Below are 19,228 nucleotides of genomic sequence, written 5' to 3'. Positions count from 1 at the left end.
AAAACAGAGTACTGAACACACATATCAAACTTGACTCCCCTCCTACACCCTACTAAAACTATGGAAAAGGCACAAACTTATAAGGAAGAAAAATGGGAGAGAAGATGGCATAGAAATTTGGAAACAAGAACAAAAAGTAACGGATGACAAAGATCCAAAAAAACGGAAGAAGCTGATAGAAAGCTGAGCACCACCTGGATTTTCAGAGTCAAATCCTCAAAGCTGAGACCTGACAAGACAATATCCCTCTGGAAGCAGAGCTGGCTAGGCAGAAGATAAACTGAGGAGAGAGCCTAAGAAACAGCAGTAAAACACAGAGAAATGCGAAAGAAAAACAGAGAAATCAGAGAACCAGTCCAGGGAATCCAAACAATTAGGAGTTTCAAAAAAAAAAAAAAGAACAGAAAAGAGGCAAAAAACTTACAAAGTAATTCAAGAAAACTCCGGCAACTGAAGGACAGGATTTGTAACACTGCAAGGGTTCAATGAGTTCCCATCACAAATGAAAGCCCACCCACATCAAGACACAATATTTAGGTATTTCAGAAAAGTGGAGACAAGCGGCAGATTTTACAAGCGTCCAGTGAAGATGGGTAATGGGCCACCTAAAAAGGATCAATGTTATTCAGCCACGAGAAAGAAGGAAATCCTGCCACTTGTGATAACTTGGATTACGTGTGGATCTTGAAGACACCATGCTGCTGCTGCTGCTAAGTCGCTTCAGTTGTGTCCAACTCTGTGTGACCCCAGAGACGGCAGCCCACCAGGCTCCCCGTCCCTGGGTTTCTCCAGGGAAGAACACTGGTGTGGGTTGCCACTGCCTTCTCCAATGCATGAAAGTGAAAAGTGAAAGTGAAGTCGCTCAGTCGTGTCCAACTCCTAGCGACCCCATGGACTGTAGCCTACCACGCTCCTCCATCCATGTGATTTGCCAGGCAAGAGTACTGGAGTGGGCTGCCATTGCCTTCTCCAGACACTATGCTAGGTGAGATAAATCAGACAGAGAATATCATTTACATGTGCAGTCTCCTGTAAATAGAGAAAGCAGAAGAGTGGTTACCAGGGGCTCGGGGACTGGGGAGGTATTGTTTAAGGGTAAAACTTGCAACCAGCAGACAAAAAAAAATCCTGGAGATCTATGCACAGCACAGTGTACTATAAACTTCAAAGTTGCTAAGAGACTATATCTTAATTATTTCCATCACAAAAAAAGAAATTATGTGATGTAATAATTCTGGTTAACATAATTTTCCAGAGCTGTTCAACCTTATCACTGATGTAAACAACTATCTTCCCTTGCCAGATACTTAACCAGCTCTACATGCTCTCAGATTAGGTGTTTGGCTATTTCTGAAGTAACATTAGGGAAAGCCTGCACTTGAGCTCCCATGGAAATGGCCTTGCCATGTTCTGCAGTAAAACTCCTTGGATCCACAGCTCTCAGTAACAATGACAGACCACTTCCTCAAATTACTGGAAGACTGTCCAGCTAGAGACCCCAAATTGAGGATTCCTAAGAATCATCAAGAAGACAATCTCAGAATAAGAAAATTATTCTGAGATTAATTTTCTACCCGAGACCTTTAAATCTAGTGGCCTGAGAGAGACGGCTTCCACCCTCAGCAATTACAGAACAAAATCTAAATAGTTAGAACCAAAGATTGTCAGGCTTTAATCTTCATGTTCTCTTTTTTAGTTCTTTCCCTTCCTCTCTGCTGCTTTAAACTTCTGAATTGTTAACAGACACTTATTGTTTCTAACAATGATACCCATAATATTGCTCTTTGCACCCCGAGTCACTCCTTGCATGAGTCTTATTCCCGGGTACAATTTGCTCAGAAGTTCACTAAAATTTGCAAATAGGCCAACTATTGAAATTGGTAGCCATTCTTTTGGGTGCAACTCAGCTCATTCTAGTTCTTGGATACTCAAGTACTAAGCAATTCTTTCAAATAGCCAACTAAAAACAGTAAACAAGACAAACAGCCCCTATGATGTTAAACCTAGGATGGTTTGTCTATGCCCAAACCACACTTGGGACCTTGGTGCTTGGATTACAAACGGTTAACAATCTCTCAGCATTTGCAGTGCGCTAGAGCTCAGGTGCCATCTCCAGAGTCTTCCAGTGCACAGCCACTTTAGCTTCAGAGGGCTCAGTAACTAACCTTACAACAGAAAGTATTCATAAAGTACTGACTTTGGTTAACAGTAGCTGAGGCTTTCCGAACAGTCTCCTGGTCAGCAGAATCCCAGCACAGTCGAGAGCTGGATTTCACAGAACAATGTCCCTCAGGGCTGAATCTGGCCAAAAAGAAGGCCTGAGAAAGTGAAAATAAACCCCACTGATAATCAATCTCTGATATCTCTCAGAAATTAGTGGCAAGGCCAGTAGAAAAGGCAAGCAAGAAATGGAGTTTTGCCCAAGGCTACAGCAGAATGGCAAAAGGACTAGAATGGCCCTTTTCTGAGCGATGACTGCTCTGACTGATGATGTCCAGCTCTGCTTCGCTCCTCCCGCCTTGAGCAGAGTACTGAGGCACCCAATTACCAAACAACCCCCCCCCCACCACGCCAGGATCCAGCCCATAGCTGGTCTCCTCAGTTCTTCCTTAGAATCATTCCACCCACCCTCACCTAGAAGACCCCCCTGCTCTGGGAGCCAGGTGTGCGCCCACCCTTGCTGCAGCAGACCAATAAACTCTAGTACTGGTGTATTCCTGTGGCCTGTATCATACAGGATGTCCAATTATCTTACACGAAGTTACAATGCATTAAAGCAAACTGAACAACAGTCCCTTTCATTTAAATCGGGTCAGCTCTCAGAGAACACATTCTAGCTAGCCATGCTAAGTTTTGCTTAAAATTCCTTTTCAGGTTAACACGTTGGCTCTTTCAATCATTCTGACAAATGGAATCTGCAACTTTTTGGTTAATTACATTAGTTTATTTAAAAGATTATTAGAACTACTAACTCTTGATTTGGGGGACGTTCCTGTGCTTGGCACTGTTATAGTTCCTAAGATTTACCAATGAACAAGACAGACCCAACAGGAGTTACTTCCACGTTTCTCGGGAGCTCCAGATGCCAAGCTCTGGGAAGTTACAAAGCTTCTTGCAAACTTAGCTATGAATCTCTCTCCTCTGCATTATCGTGAGGGATTCAAGCCCAGTTTGTTAGCTCTCATACTTCAAATACATCTTTATCTTGTTTGGAAAAAAGCTACGTAAAGTTTAAAAAGTATTTCTAAGCTTGGAGACTAGAAAGAAACTCCTGGTCCTTTCTGTCTGTTTAGTTACGAGATTATAGTAAAAGGATCAGATACCACTAAATGTACACTTGGAGTACAACAGGTGAATATTTTTTAAATGTTCAGGTGTATTCACATGCCTGATGTGATGCTCCTTTTAAGAAGAAAATCTTTGGGGCCAAGCAGAAATAAATTGGGCAGATATGCAAAATAGCAGGAAAGACCAGTCATTAGGGAGTTAAGGATTACACATTAATTTCTCTTTTCAGTGTTGCTCATTTCTTCTAGCATGAATATTAAGGAGAAAAAGAATGATTATAAATTACCAGTGCCAAAATACAGTTCTTGAAGTCAAGATGCCGTGATTATAACTTTATTCTTCACAGAGCTGTGTTCAAAAAAAATGACACTGGGAAGACGACTTAAGAAACATGGGTTGGTTGTTTACTTTGATGGAAACCCCCACATTTAATGATATCTGATCACATTACTGTCGATATATTTAAAACGCATATGTAAATACATGCACATATATATATATACATGTACACGTATGTAGATAAAAACTTTCACATACATGAGACAGACAGACATATATACATCCCAAAATACATGTGTCTATGTACATGCAGAGGAAGAGGAAGAAGAAAATCATTTTTTATGTAGTTAAGTTACTGACTGGCCATAGGACTGTTTTAACTTAAACAGCTATGAGAACAATTATACACGTGCTTCATGAAGAAAAAAGCATGGTGGTTATTATATAGTTTACATAGCTATGACAGATTATCCTTTATATGGCAAGTGTCGTTTAATAATGACTCGAGCTGTTGTTACATATTCTATGAACAACCAAGAAAACAGGTGATACCTTAAAACAAAAGATTACTTGAACTTTCAAGCTTTATTTGTAGCATTCACAGATCTACAACCTTTTAATTATGCAAAAATGAAATACAGTGAAGAGGCAACTGTGTGTAAAAACTATGATTTAACAAATTAACATTCTGAGTGGTTGGAAATCAAGAGAAAAGGCACAATCAACTTCAGGAAAGGAGGAGGGCTATCATCAAAAAATCCACAAACAAAAAATGCTGGAGAGGGTGTGGAGAAAAGGGAGCCCTCTGCACTGTTGGTGGGAATCTGAGTTGGTACAGCCACCATGGAGAACAGTAAGGAAGTTCCCCCAAAATTAAAAATAGAGCTACCATATGACCTAGCAATCCTACTCCTGGCCATATATCTGTAGAAAAGAATAATTCAAAAAGATACATGCACCCCAATGTTAGCTGTTTAGCCAGGACACAGAAGCAACCTAAATGCTCATCAACAGATGAACGGATAAAGAAGATATGGTACATATATACAATCGAATATTACTCAGCCATGAAAAGGAGCAAACTTGGGTCATTTATAGTGATGTGGATGAACCTATATTCTGTCACACAGAGTGAAGTAAGTCAAAATGAGAAAAACAAATATTGTACATTAATGCATATATATGGAATCTAGAAAAACGGTTCTGATAAACCTACAGGGCAGGAATAGAGGTGCAGACGTAGAGAACAGGCTTGTGGACACAGGGTGGAGAGGAGGGGGTGGGATGGACTGAAAGTAGCATTAATATATATATACTATAATGTGTAAAATAGGTAGGGGGAAGCAGCTTTATACCACAGAGAGCTCGGCTCAATGCTCTGTGATGACCTAGAGGGTGGGAAGGGGGGGCGCGGGAGGGAGGCGCGAGAGGGAGGGGATATGTGTATACACAGCTGACTCACCCTGTTGTACAGTAAAAACTAATACAACATTGTAAAGCAATTATATCCCAATTAAAAAATAAAGTATACGGGACGATATACATAGTTCATGTATGTGTGCATACTACATCATTCTATTTATTTATTTAAAATTTTCATCACACCAAGTGGCATGTGATTGATCTCAGTTCCTCAACCAGAGATTAAACCCTCACCCTCCGCAGTAGAAGCATGGAGTTTTAACCAAAACGTCCCATCATGGAAGTCCCAAAAAGGAAACAAGTGTCCTCGATTTTCACATCCAAAGGGTCCTAGAAACAATGACTCTGACCTTCCACTCTGTGCCCAGGGCTGACTATACTTCAAATCTATCCCTTCACTTTCCAAGTTGAAAGACCCAAATCCTTTCAGTTTACATACTATGGTACTCTTCTCCCAATCATTTTATCGTATTTGCCTTTCTCCAGAGCTATTCTAGTTCTTGTCTTCCTACAACATGACGATGCTTGTCAAAAGCAAAAAGGTCTCATGATTTTGTACAATGGTAGGATTACATTTTCCACTTTGTTTTCAACACATGGTCTAATGATACAGTGAACACAGTAGTCCCCCCTCTTACCAGCGTTTTCAGTTACTCGTGGTCAACCACAGTCTGAAAATATTAAACGGAAAATAAACAATTCGTAAGTTTTAAACTGCATGCCGTCCTGAGCAGCATGATAAAATCTTGCGTCTCGCCAAGGATGAGGATCACTTCTCTGTCAAGTGTACCATGCTGTTAGTACATGGGAGAACACAGGAAATACGCCACTATCCAAGGTTTCAGGCATCTTCCAGGAAGCCTGGAGTGTATCCCGTCTGGATAAGGAGGGGACTACTATTTCATCTGCTCAACTCCCTGACACGTGTTTTTCTAGAGATAACTTCCCCCTGCAATTCTTTGGAACCCACTCAAACACTTTCAACAAGAACAAATGTATTGGTACAACCAGATCCTATCAATAAGCACTGTTTACTAAGCTGAGCATCAACACTGCATTGAGTTAGAGCAATGACAAATGTCTCAACCTATAGAATGGGTCCTCTGGTCACCTGAAATCAACAAATATTTACAGTACTTACTATCTACCCTGTACTGGCAAATACAGGCAAGTCTCTTATGGCATGAGTTTTTACAACACAATATGGTTATAACATCACCAATTAATTAGGGGGGAAAAGTCTCCACACAAAAGCATTATTACGATGCAAACTGGAATCAGCACAGAGTAAACAGGAAATATAATAGTTGCATGCAAAGAACAGGCACACACAGATGCATTGTTTGACTGTCTGGGTGTTCTTCTGGAATGGAATTGTTTTGTTTACCCAAGCATTCTTTTATTCTTTTACCACTGGTAATGGTAGCAGTATTACCAGCAAGACTGCTCAATCAGGGACAAAGGTTGGGAACCTCAACCTTCTGAGTAGACTAAATGGTAAAGAAGCAAAGTTTATTTCTGTCCTGTTTAGTCAACAGATGTATTCCTCTTAGAATACAACTATAAAAATACTTATATCACAGCCAAGTCCAACAAAAGCCCTCTAGCACCCATACCCCAGTGAAAGAGCTGTTTTTATAAGAGATTTTTGGTAAGAGATTTCTCAGAAACACAATCATGACATCGTAGGCAGAAGCATTGTAAGTTACTATCTGCAAAAAGACATATTTAGGAAAACTGCCTACTAATAAACATCACAAATTCTTCCTGAAAAATACAAATTAGCATAATTGGGCACTGGAGAAATAGTGGAACCACAAACAATAGAACCAGTGAGATTAATTTAATAAATATGTTAAAATATGTATAATTTACATGGCCCTATGAGAGCCTGAAAACTTTCTTTACATGCTTTATCATATACTATACAAAGGATCTCTGTGGGATGAATCTATTTTTATAGACAAGAAATCCACAGTGCTCAGAAAGATTAAATGAATTGATCCAGCTGGTATACTGCATGTCAATCTCATATCTAATACTGCTATGAGAATAAAAATTAGTTAAGTGTTCTCACCCATAAGGATAGCTATATTAAAAAAAAAAAAAAGGTTGGGGTGGGAAGAAAGTGTTAACAAAGATGTGGAGAAACCGGAACCCTTGCGGGTTGCTAGTGGGAGTGTAAAACGGTGTGGCCACTGAGGACACAGTCTGGCGGTTACGCACAAGGCCAGCGCTCAGGCACCATGTGATCCAGAAACTCCACTCCAAATCCCACATTTGTATGTATATCCTAAGCGCATGTATATCCAAGGAACTGAAAGAAGGGACTCAGATGCACACCAATGTTCACAGCTGCCTTACTCATAATAACCAAAAAGTGGAAACGACCCAACTATCCAACAACTGATGAGTGACAAAATGCGATACATGCGAAACCATGGCTGGGCCTTAAAAACGTTGCATTAAGTCAAAGAAGCCGGTCACAAGAAACCACATATTGTATGATTTCATTTCAATGACATGTCCAGAACAGGCAAATCCAGACAGAAAGTAGATTAGCGGTTGCCTAAGGCTGGAGGGTTGGAGGGTAAGTGGAACGACTGCTAATGGCTGCAGGGTTTCTTTCGGGGGGATGAAAATATTCTAAATTAGATTGTGGTGACAACCACACAACTCTGTGAATATACCATAAACAGTGAGCTGTACACTTCAAACAGGCGAGCTGTACGGTATGTGAATCATACCTCACTAAAGCTATCAGAAAGCTTTATGAACTAAAAATGCATAACTTCTTGACAGGTTTCACTAATATTTTCTGCATGAAGACTACTAGTATTGAATTTCTCTACTTAATACATTACAACTAAATCAAAAGTACTTTTTAAACACTTAAAAATGAGTCACTATTTTAACAAATATTATCTTACATTCCAAAACATTTCAGGGATAATCATAGTACAGAATTTCACCAAGGAAAAATGTAATTGTGCTGCATTCTGATTTGAAAATCAGCAAGGATACTTAAATTCGGTGAGTTCAGCTTTACAAAGTGCAACGGAAATAGAGCAAATGCTACATTATCCAAATCAAATAAAGGTTAAAAAGTGGTAAGGTTGGTTAGTATTTCTGGCTTGCATTGAAAACTTTAAGCATTTAAAGTTAACATAAGGTTGAATCACCCTTCAGAACTGAATGGGCCCCATCCCTTCAAAAAAAAAAAAGTGCAAAAGAGCAACAGGTGAAGTAGGAGATGTGTATGCTACTCTGACAGGCTTCTTTATGTTTTTCATGTATGCACGCCCAAGCACACATCAAGGCTCTGCGGAGGTTAGCTAGTCTTGGCTAAAAACAGGACAATAGTTAACTTTCAGTTCCAGGGTATCTGGTTTAAACTCTCAAGAAGTGCTGGACGCATCTGTACTAAAATAGGTTTTCAGATAAAAAGATGAAATGTTTGCATACTTTTTCAGCTTCTTATCTGTCTATAAGAAGTACTTTCCAACTTCTGTTGAGCAGATATTATGTAAATGAAGAAAATGTTTAGCTGAACTTAAGACTTAAAAAAAAAAAACTCTTCCAAATTCATAAAACACATCAGAACTGTCTTATAGATAATCAGGTGCCTGCCTACTGACATAAACAATTACCACTGCTGAATACACAAAGTTAAGCAATTCCACTGGCAACAGAAGAGGTTCCAGTTTTCCGTCTACAGAGGCAAGCCCAGAGGGGAATACGACTGAGACCGGAGACAAGGAACAAGGAACAAGGTCAAAGTCAAAATCAGTACAAAACAGAAAAAAAGCAAGCCAAAAAGGGGTGAAAAGGAAAAGACTGGGTCGATGCTGGTCAGGGAATGAAAAGATGACCAAAGTCAAGCAACAGGAAACAGAGAGAAAGCTCATTTGAGCAACAGAGGAGTACACGCAGTCAGGCTGAACAGGTGGCTGGAGGGAGACGCTCCATCAAGAGCTCCAGTCACATGCAACAGAACAGAGTTCAACAGCAGTGTTCAGCTGGAACAGAGAAATCTCATGAACATGAACACAAAATAACACGTGAACTTCATAATGACTGCAATTTTAAATGTCCACAAGTCAATTTCTTTATGCCAACCAGCAATCTAAAATACCTCGGACTATGCAGGGAAAGAAAACGTACATCAAAGTTTCCAAAAGAACAATCGAAACAATTCTGACTCTACAATGCATTTAACCCCATGATTCAAGCATGTTATTATTGTATTTATTCCCATTTCTTCCTTCCACATTAAGTTTTGTTTTGGGAGTTTGGATGAGAGTGTAATTGGTGCAAACTTTCTTGAGGACATAAGACTGGATCTCAGAAGAGCCTGAAGCCCAGGCCTGTTAAAGAGATACTCCTGGGAAACTGACCTACACTGCAGCAGTCTAACAGCGACGTGCCAGGGTCATGTATCACTTGTGCTTGGCACGCTGATCAGTCTCTAAAACAGTTGACAGAAGCCTGGAGGGAGCTTCCCTTGCTTCATGCATACTTTGCTCCTTGCCAGTGGTATCCTCCACAGCAAACCTCCCTATGGGGAAGGCTCTGGGGGCCTGGGCAGTTCCATCTCTACCTGAGAGAATGCTGTATGCAAAGACTGATATAAAGGACATTTACTGCAGTACTGTTTAAGAGCATTAAAAAAAAAAAAAAAGAAAACAATCTAAACATCCTCAATTGGATCTGTGTATCACTAATACAGTATGTTCATAAAACAGAATGACAAGCTGCTGAAGTGAACTGCGTTATCACGGCTGTTGTGTGCAAGCTCAATTGCTCAGTCATGACCAACTCTGTCTGACCCCATGGACTACAGCCATCTTCAAAACATAAAAACTGAGAAAAGCAAGGAACAAAACATACGTATACGCCATCAAACAATTTGTGTTTAAAGATGATGACATACAGACCTTTCTAATTCCTACATATAACCCAGCAGCTGCTGATAAACGTGACTTCATAAAAGTAAGAGTTACACACAAAATAATATCATAACTAAGTCCAAAGATGTTTGTGTCCACAAGCTGGACAGCATACACAAGAAACACATCTAAGTGGACAGCTCTGAAAGAAGAAATGGGTGACTGGAGGAGAAAGAGATGAGAGGACTTAAGTTTTCACTTCCTCAGTATACTTACGTTTTGTACATACGCATGTGTTATCTGCTCAAATGAATGAAGTATTAAATTTTAAAGTCGACCCAGGCATACACCTGCTTCCACCTGCACACACAGGAGGCTGACAACGACTGTCCCTAAAGAGGGGGACTGCTGTCTTCCCGCATAGCCTTACATTCTGCTTGATTATTTATCCTGAGAGCTTATTAATTTTATAATCTAATCTTATAACAGAAATATAGCTGTTAAAGAATACAATCTTTGACCCTAAAATTCCACTGCAAGAACTTGATACTACATTGAAGAACTGTAGTCCTATTTTCTAGGAGCTTCTTTGCTCACCGCAATGGCCAAAATTTAGAGACTACTTAAATTTCATCTATCACTAGAGAACTGGTTAACTGGATACATATTTACATATAAATCTGTGTGTATATCAAAATAATGTGACGCCCGCAATAATTAAAACTAAGGATTTAGAGCTACACTCAGACATGGAAAGATGCATAATATTCTTGAGTGAAAACATGTAAAGTTGTAGTAGATGTCATTCATTGTTTTCTCCACCACAGCCCTATCCCACTTGCCTGGAAAATCCCAATGGACGGAGGAGCCTGGTAGGCTGCAGTCCATGGGGTTGCTAAGAGTCGGAGTCGACTGAGCGACTTCACTTTCACTTTTCACTTTCATGCATTGGAGAAGGAAATGGCAACCCACTCCAGTGTTCTTGCCTGGAGAATCCCAGGGACGGGGGAGCCTGGTGGGCTGCCGTCTATGGGGTCGCACAGAGTTGGACACGACTGAAGAAACTTAGCCAAAAAAAAAAAACTATAAATACACAAATTTGCCTCCCCCCCCATTACAGCTAAAGAAAAACTAAAATGGAATGTCAAATATTTAAATGATTTAATTTTACATTTAAAAGAACCTTCAATGTTAAGTCAGCAGTAGAAAACAAATATAAGTACTCCTTACTGTGTGCTTAACACTTTCTTGGGAACTGTGTATAAATTGAATTTTTTTTGCAAACTGAGTCCCAAGTTAAGTATGTTAGGATAGATCCCTTACTTAAAGGGCTTATTTCATAAAGTGAAAAAACTCCAAACAAATGTATTTATCCTATATGAGCTTAAAATTTTCATGAGATTTATTGGCTTCCCTTAAAACAAGCCACATAAAAATAATTTTTCAATACCTACTCTTTTCCCCAAAATAATGACTTGGAAAAACTATGATACAGCTGTTTGACAAGTTTGGGTTATTTTTTTTTAATCCCTTAGTTCTCTGCTGCTGCTGCTGCTGCTAAGTCGCTTCAGTCGTGTCCGACTCTGCGCGACCCCATGGACTGCAGCCCACCAGGCTTCTCCGTCCATGGGATTCTCCAGGCAAGAACACCAGAGTGTGTTGCCATTTTCCCCTCCAATGGATGAAAGTGAAAAGTGAAAGTGAAGCCGCTCAGTCGTGTCCAACTTTCAGTGACCCCATACTGCAGCCCACCAGGCCCCTCCATCCATGGGATTTTCCAGGCAAGAGCACTGGAGTGGGGTGCCATTGCTTTCTCCTTAGTTCTCTAGACAACCTATAAAATTCAGGTGTATCGAAACACTCACAGCAGGCATCCTGATGTGAGGAATTCCTCTCCTTAGGATGACTGTTAGAACTCATGGGTTATAATAAAGTTAATAGATTTTAAAGAGCTTGTCTAGAAAGATGAGTAACTTGAGTTACCTTGAGTAGTTGTTAAACTACATAATTATTTATTCACATAACAAAAGAAAATTTCAAATATGAAACAATCACAGAGCTTAAATAAAATTAAATGCCAACTTTGGTTAAGAGACTAATTATATTTTTCTTAAGTTTAGAAATAAAGGTTTGATACCCATTTAAACTGATGCACTGGCAAGGTATACTTTAGAAAATACTTTATTCTTTGTAGTATAAATTATTCTTGTAATTTTTCAAATACCTTTTTTCAATTAACAAAGCATGCATCTGGCTTTTGGTTTTGTTCAAGTCTGTTTCTGGTATCAATTTAGCCAGCCCATCAAACTTAGTTTCTATGGGTATTTTCACAAAGACTTTTTTATTTCGAAATATGCTCAAGTTTTTAAGTTTAGCAACTTTAAAAGGAAAATTTTCAGATATCAATTTTAGGTACACCAAAAATAAAAAAGTATTAAAATACCTGTCAACATTTGGCAATATGCCAGGAAGTAAGGGGAACACAATTACTGCCCTAGAGGAAATCTATAATATCTAACCCATGAATATTCACCAGAAAGACCCTAAGGATATATAAACAGTAATCACATATATACTGAAGTAGTTACAGAATATATCTATGAAAAGCTAACTATGTATTGTGGGGTGATGAGTGAAGAGAGGATTATTGGAGTTGTACTTTAAGAAAAAGCAGTTAGGATTTCTGAAGCAATATGTCAGAACCGATTTCAGCTGAGGGAAAAAATTGCCCAGCAACAGGTGCTGCCTGAGAATAAGTTCAGAAGGGCAGTCTGATATAATGGAGGAGGAGCAGTTGCATTAATCTGAATTTCAGAATCACTATGATATAGACTAGTGTGTCAACAATGTCCTGGCAATAAGGTATCCTGGAAATTAAGGTGTCCAGGTCTTGCGGACAAAGGACAAATCCTGGTTCTAAACCAAAGTCAAGGTAGAGTCACTCAAAGTGGTTCTCAGCTGCTTTCAAACATTTGGCAGTTTCTCAAAAAGCTAAACAGTTACCATATGACTCTGGGTATATGTCTAAGAAAACCCAAAACATGTATCTACACAATAACTCGCACATGAAGTTTCACAGCAGCATTATTCATAACAGCCAAGAAGTAGAAACAATCCAGATGTCCACAAAGTAATAAACGGATACACAAAACGTGGACTATCCATACAAGGCAATAGTTTTCAACCATAAAAAGGAATGAAATATTGATACGTGCACAACACAGATGAATACTGAAAACACTACGCTAAGTAAAGACACAAATGGCCACATACCGTGTGCTTCCATTTACATGGAATGTTCGGAATAGGCAAACCCAGGGAGAAAGGAAGTAGATGGGTGGTTGCCAGGGCCTGGGCAGAAGGGGAGCTGTGGAGTGACCACTAACCAACGTGGAGTTCCTTCTGACAGGAGAGAAATGTCCTGGCACAGACAGCAGTGATGATGGCACAGCTCTGTGGACAGACTAACAGCCGGTGGGCTGCACACTTTGAGAGCGTGAATTTTATGCTATGTGATATATCTCAGTTTTAAAAAGGGGATTCTCAGCATTTTTTCTGCGATGACACACCTGAACGACACGACATAACTCTATCAGTAAAAGCAGCTTACTACAGCAGGGGCTGGATTTGTGACTTTGACAATCACTAAAAAATCTTGAGAAAATTATACTAAAGGGTCTTTAAGTATTAAGATCAAAATAACGAGTGAAAGTCACTTTCAAGAGTCACTTCAAGAACTGCCTTGGGGTGACAGTTTAAAGACAAAAAGTATTACAGTAGTTTCAAAGAGATGGCCGAGGCCTACTTAAGCTGCTGTGAAGGAAAGGATATACAAACTGTTCTGAAGGAGTTAAGGACAGTAGGATTTCCATTCTCTAGCAGCAGAGACGGACACGACTGAAACGACTTAGCAGCAGCAGCTAAGAACAAAAAAAACATGAAAAAAGAAACCTAGACAACGAGGATTCATTCAACGATGCAAGACATGACAAGAAAGATAACACCAGCCACAGGGAAATATATATATATATATTTATCAACACTCATTTGGCATATACAGTTCCCTTACATATGTATATTTCAAGTGTTTGTAAATCATAATTCTGGACACAGATGCCAAGAGAACAAATTTTTGAAAAAGCAGGTAAGTTTGCAAATGACCAACAATAACTTATAATAATATATCATTATTTCTGTTTTCCTGGCTGATATTCAGTATGCTGGAAGCCCCCTCCCTACCACCTCTTCACACCACCGAGAGTCCCAATTAGAGGAATTCCCCCTCCGATCTACTGCCACCACCATCTCAGCAGCTAGAAAATTCTGGTTCCCTACTTCTAACAGAGGTGAGGCCAAAGGAAGATCATCTGCTATTGTGAGCCGTAAGCCAAAGGTTGTCCTGCCGTGGCAGTTCACACGTGAGAGCTACTCCTAAACCAGAAACTTGGACTTCAGAGGCTGCTTGTGCTCTGATGCACCAATGTTCTTGTGGTGGCAAAGTGCCTCAGAGACAATTAAAGCACTCAGTGTGCACGCGTGCTTGGGTGCTCAGTCGTGTCTCACTCTTTGCAACCCCATGGACTGTAGCCCGCCAGGCCCCTCTGTCCGTGGGATTTTTTTCATGCATGAATACTGGAGTGGGTGGCCATTTCCTGCTCCAGGGGATCTTCCCGAGCCAGGAGGGGTTATTTACCACTGCGCCACCTACATGCTGACAAAGTTATCCCTGTGCTGAACCGGGGCCTCATGAGGTTCAATGCGAACAAGGGAACCTTTGCAGAGCATGTGTGGAGCGCTACGCATACAGCAGGAGCTTGAAGACACTGGCAACAGACAGATATGAGGAGGAAAGGCATGGGAAGAAAGAATCCAAACCCACAACCTGTGCTGGGGTCTGTAAGAGCACAACAAAAAGCACTCTTGCTGTCCTCTCGACATGTCCTTTCTGAGGAGACCTTCCCTGTCCTTTCACAGTCAACAGAGTGCTGCCCTCTGTGAGGGGCTTCCCTGAAAGCAGAGAGGTGGGAGCTCCATGTCTGTGTCCCAAGAGCACCTGGTATTGATTATCATAGTGCTTATTAAATGGCTACAGCTTATTTACATGTTTGTTTCCTCAGCAGGTATCTTCTCAAATAATGGAGTGTTTTACTCATCTTTGCACTGTCAATACCTTGGACAGTGCTTGGCAGACAGAAGCATCCAGTAAATATTTGCTGAAAGAATGAGTGGATGGATTTCTTCCAATGTTAGAAGAAACTGTAAAACAATCAAACAAATCCAAAATGCATTAATTTGCCAGTCTTGCTATTAAGAAAATGGGATCTAAGAATGACACCTCAGAGTGGCCTAACCTGTGGATATGAATTCACTGAGTATCTAAGGAGGTGAGTTTAATGGCCAGCAGGTAAAAAACGCACAATGTTCTGCCTGTCCCTTTCCATCACAGGTTTGAAATGTTACAAGGAATAGTCCTTACTGAACATGCAAAATCCCCAGTGATAAGGATTATTACATGCTGGATTTGCCACGTCTGACATCTAAAGAAATACTTAAATCAAATTCAAGCTAGATATTGGGTTCAGCGATATTAAGAAGAAAACTAGCAGAATCCTTCAGGGGAAGATAGGGTTCCAACCAAGTTCTGATCACAGTTAAGGAATTAAAGCTGACTCACAGGGTCAGTGCAGATCAGATGAGTCCCTCATGCTAGCCACCAAATGAGTGGTGCACAAGAGTGGGATAGCTACACGAACCTGGCACCTTCACAGGTAAACGGAGGGGATGTTACGGTGGGATAAAAGACATGTTAGGTGTGGGAGCTGACAAGTCTTTGGAAGTTACCTGTCTTCTCACTGGTGGTTGATGAGAATCCACATTAAAGCATGAGACTAAGAAATATGGAAGTATATTACTGCCTAAAGTAAAATTTTTGTCTTAGTACTTGTTAACCTGATCTTGCAAAAGTATTTTATAGTCATGATTTTTACTTCTTCAAATTACAGTACAAGTCCCAAAAAATTATCAACTGAAACCCTGTAATCTTCTAACAAGGAAACAAAGGTCTACAAGGACAAATGACTTGCCCAGGGTCACACTGGTGATCAGAGGCAGAGTCTGAACTCACACTCAATTCTCCAGTCCCCCCAACTTAACAGTTCATCCTAATACACACACACACACACACACACACACATAGTAAATAGAAACACCCACATTGTTATATACTTACTTTTGCAGCATTAGAAAAAACTAAGATTGTTCAGAAACATACTAAGAAAGTATAAGTTAACTGAAAAGACTAGCCCAGGGATAAGGCACTCATGTTTTCTGAAATGACTTCCTAAAACACCAAATCCCCATGACTATGCTTATATTTATCTTAATACAAAGCATGATGGTTAAGAGCATGGGTCTGGAGTAAGAGACTTGCTTGTAACCCCACAATTCCAGCTCTGACATTTAATTAGTCATGTAATCATGGACAAATTTGCTTCACCTTTAAACCTCCGTTTCCTCAACTGTAAATCTGAATGAACACAACTGACTGGTGTGGTACCTATGAGGATTCCACAGATGATGGCTGTCAAGGCTTTGCCCACGTCCTAAGATTCACTCAGTAATTTAGCTACTACTGTTACTATTTCTGCCTACTAACCTCTGTGCTGTCTACAAAAGTCCCCCAACAAATGTATTCTGTGTATTTCCCTCCTCCCTTCCACCTTTCTCTCTCTCTCTCTCTCTCTCTCTCTCTCTCACACACACACACACAATCCCAATTATCCAACCCCCAAGCCCAGTTTTTGTTCTTTTGAACATAAAGTACAGAAGACTAAGAACCCTATTCAAGAAACTCTTTTTGCTTTTCTTTTTTGGAGATCAAACTCTTACCCCAAATCAATTTTTAAATTCTACAATGCCCAGTGCCAATAATGAGAGCTTAGAATTTAAACACACAAATTGTTTTCTGGTTCTCACACTTTTCTATTCCTTTGAATAAGACAGGTTTGGTTGCCTAAATTCTGCAAAGAGGAAAAGCAATTGACTCAGAAAGAAAACGAATCACCCTGCTTGCCACTGACTACCCTTTTGGTGTTAAGGCACAAAGGACACGCTCAATCTTATTTATGGTGACAGTAAGAGCAAATTATTCCCAAGATTTATTGTACATTTATGTTTTAACTCTACTAGAACCTGAAATTAACAGAATTATAAAAGATCCCTTTTCCCTGTATGTAATCATGCTTCAAAGGACTCCCCCTTCCCCACATTCCTTAAAATGCCTTGGTATACTTAGTATACTGGCAGGAGAGTGTTACTACTACTTAATATCAAAGAACTGACCACGTTGTTTATTTCCTAAAACAATAATTTAAGAAGCTAACTCCTCTGGTATAAATTCCTTTACTAATTAATCATGTCTAGGATGTCCAGGATGCTCGCTGGACAACATCAAAGATACATTTACATACGTTCATTTTAATAGCCAAATGACAAAGGGGACACAAGAGATGAAATGGTTGGATGGCATCAACGACTCGATGGACATGAGTTTGAGCAAACTCTGGAGACAGTGAAGGACAGGAAAGCCTGGCGTGCTGCAGTCCTTGGCGTCTAAAAGTCGGACACAACTGAGTGACTGAGTAACTGAAATGAACTGACATCAAAACAAAATTTGTTTCATTTTATTTAAATCTGAGTACTCTTTTTGAAGACGTTACTGTCTGGGATCCTAGAGTTCTCTGAAATTTCAGCTGCAGAATATATAACCTCATTTGAAAATAAATCAATACTAGAACCAAATTATCTGATCATCTTTTTATAAAAGATTAAATAGCCACAAATTTTATTTTACCTGGACTTAAATGCATTAAATTACATTTCACTGACAGAAGATCAAACAAGCTTCATAAATATAATACTGCATTTTACCAGAGTGAGGTTATAAGAAGCCAAACCGAAAAATATTCCCTCTGGAACACAGAAACTGTTGAAAGTAAGTTTAAAACTCTCTTGACATTTGATCCATTTTTTAAAAAATAGTTCTTCCTATGAACAAAATCATTAATGGCTACTGAAAAACAAGCCCAAGGAATTATAAACAAAAAGTTAATGTTTCCAAATGCAAGGCTACCTGGCTATCATGAATGACAAAGATATGTTCATATACCATACACCCATCTATTTTTAAATTGTACAGATTAAATTTAAATCTCCTAAAATTATTCTTAGCCTAAGTGAAAACTTGACCACGAGATATAAAATGTGATCAAAAGTACCTCCTGCCAGTAAACAATATTACAGTTTTTAATAAAATGTTAAATCAAAGTTAATAAAATTTAGATGTTTTATTAAAATAGTAATTTATGAAAACAGAACTGGTTTTTTCAGAGAGATCAAAAAGAATTTAAGGTCACCAGAATTTTATAGAACAGATGACAGACTGGTCAAATGTCCTACAATGTCTAACCTCATGGGATCGGGGATTTTATGAACATGCTCCAAATTACATAATACTGGGGGACAGGGAGAGGGCATAAGGCTCTTAAAAACATTGTATAGGAAGTTAACAAGGATAATTTTTTAAATATGTACTTTATTACAGAGTAATACTTCAATGAGAAACATAATTAAACAAGAGTCAGCAGTATCTCCAGACACTGATTTCTCAAATGTCACCCAACTATCCATTCCACTTAAAAGTAGTTGTGAATACATGCAGCACCTACAGGATCAAGTTCTCAACTCCCTATCTTTGCAGATACCAGTACTGCTTTACTGCTGCATACAAGCACTGAAACTTATATTCCAAATTAATTAGAATTACTATCTTCTTCCTTATAGTCCATTTTAAGTTATTTTAGAAAGATACCTCAGCAAATCTAAGAAAAATATTGAATACATAGCTCCTTCCTTTTCCAATATTGAGGATACTTTAGTATTTATAAATATGGCTTCCCCCCAACCCAGGTAACTTCAGCTTTATGAATGGTTTCATTTTTTTAAGCACTAATACCGTTCTGAACATATCCTCCCATCTAATTTGCTGAAAAAAGCAATTATTTTAAACGTTAAACTGCAGCTTAACCAAACTAAGAGTGATGTTCAAGTAAACCTACTTTGTTTATAATAAAATCTAAAGATTATATAAGCTTTGACGCCCTTTCCAGCTTTTTCCTATAGTGTCAAAGGTGAGAAAGACAACATCCGTTTTTACAAGAGGAAAACTAGGAGTTAATAGATTATATTTCTCATCTAAGAAATGTCTTCTCTTTTGTCAACATTACAAGACATTCATCTACTGACAAAGGAAAAATGAACAGTTCGCTTGCCGGTTTAGGAAACTAAATTGG

General features: G+C 39.2%; 1 protein-coding gene across 4 annotated transcripts in view; it reads right to left on the bottom strand.

The window, feature by feature from the left end:
- The window catches only part of CDK8 (cyclin dependent kinase 8), a 72,330-nt gene that overhangs the window by 52,151 nt on the left and 951 nt on the right, over positions 1 to 19,228 (bottom strand). The gene's annotated exons all lie outside the window — the stretch shown is intronic.

Source organism: Bubalus bubalis, chromosome 13, assembly GCF_019923935.1.
Source record: "Bubalus bubalis isolate 160015118507 breed Murrah chromosome 13, NDDB_SH_1, whole genome shotgun sequence".
Classification (NCBI taxonomy): Eukaryota; Metazoa; Chordata; class Mammalia; order Artiodactyla; family Bovidae; genus Bubalus; species Bubalus bubalis.
Note: the sequence above shows the minus strand (reverse complement) of the source record. Positions and strands in the feature narration are given on the sequence as shown.